The sequence below is a fragment of the Pyxicephalus adspersus genome, chromosome 6 (genome assembly GCF_032062135.1).
Source record: "Pyxicephalus adspersus chromosome 6, UCB_Pads_2.0, whole genome shotgun sequence".
Lineage (NCBI taxonomy): Eukaryota > Metazoa > Chordata > Amphibia > Anura > Pyxicephalidae > Pyxicephalus > Pyxicephalus adspersus.
The window spans coordinates 14,932,646-14,933,880 of NC_092863.1; the positions used below are offsets into that span (position 1 = coordinate 14,932,646).

Below are 1,235 nucleotides of genomic sequence, written 5' to 3' on the forward strand. Positions count from 1 at the left end.
TTCTAATTAGATGTTTCTAAAGGGAACTGATAACAGGTAGAAATGAGTGAAATGATTCCAGTGAATCAGGAATTGAAACTATATACTGCTGATTTGCTTGTCGTGAACAGCTGTAAAGTTTGCTCCAAAGAGTCTGTACCAGAAATTGATTAAGGCAAAATGGAGCTCCAAGGAAGATGGCAGCCATGGCCCTGCTTTCCTTTCGGCTGACACTGATAAGAAATACAATAGGTACCCCATTTTCCATTTTCTATTATCTCTAATCCATTGCCCCGCCAGGCACCAACTGCCTATATGAACAGCTTTTACCAAATAGGCTATTCCTTTGGTTAATTGCAGAAGTATGATGGTTCCTGCCTAGGATGCCTTGTGGATTTTTTGGCTATGGTCAAGCAGACTTTCCTTAGCTGTCACTAAGCCTATCTTCAGACATGTAGAAAAAATATTATATATAATAAGTATAATATAAGTATTATATAGAGTTCCTCTATATCTCATCTTTCCAAGGCCACATCCCTAGTTCAAGTCACATCAAAAAATTGGGACATTAAAGGCCAGAGTTACTGATGTAAAAATCATAAAAACTTTTATTTAAATACAAAATGACAATAAACAATTACATAAAAACATACACCATAATATTGAGTATCTCCTGCATGGGCACCCACTATGATATTCCCACTGTCGACACGTTTTGCGGACTTCTTCGACACGATGTCCACTTCTTCAGGACAGGCAGGGCAATCTATTATGTTAACACATAATCATATCATAAGTATTTACAATTATATCAATTTCCATTGTAAAACATATAATTAAGTATTTATATAAAACTTACAGTTATGGGATGCTCATAATGTTCCATGTATCTCTTTACATTGCAATTGATGGACACAGATGGACACCAGAGACAGGGACTACTCCAAGAAGTTCTTTAATATAATCATGATTGATTTAGATGAACAGAGAGCAGAGAGGGAACACCTTTTTTAATTACTTCCTATTATCTTACTTTTTTAAGGTGCTCAATGAGTTTACCCTTGCTGTTTTAGCGCAGTATATTTCAGGTCTTTGGTACACAATGGAAGCATTTTCTTCTTTTTATTGTTTTATATCATACTAATATTTTGCAGGGATAGTTATCTTTGTGAGTATTCATTTTGCAGCATTTTCATATTAAGGGTTTATTGTTTGCACAATATTTCTTTTTATATTTATATTTTTTGTATACTTGT

At 34.3% G+C, this 1,235-nt stretch overlaps 1 long non-coding RNA gene across 1 annotated transcript; it reads right to left on the minus strand.

The window, feature by feature from the left end:
* Nucleotides 1-572: 572 nt before the first annotated feature.
* LOC140332470 (uncharacterized) lies at nt 573-960 on the minus strand. Its single transcript, XR_011921135.1, has 2 exons — nt 839-960; nt 573-745 (listed from the first exon to the last, which is right to left on the minus strand). It is a non-coding gene; the product is annotated as an uncharacterized lncRNA (long non-coding RNA).
* Between the last annotated feature and the right edge of the window lie 275 nt (nt 961-1,235).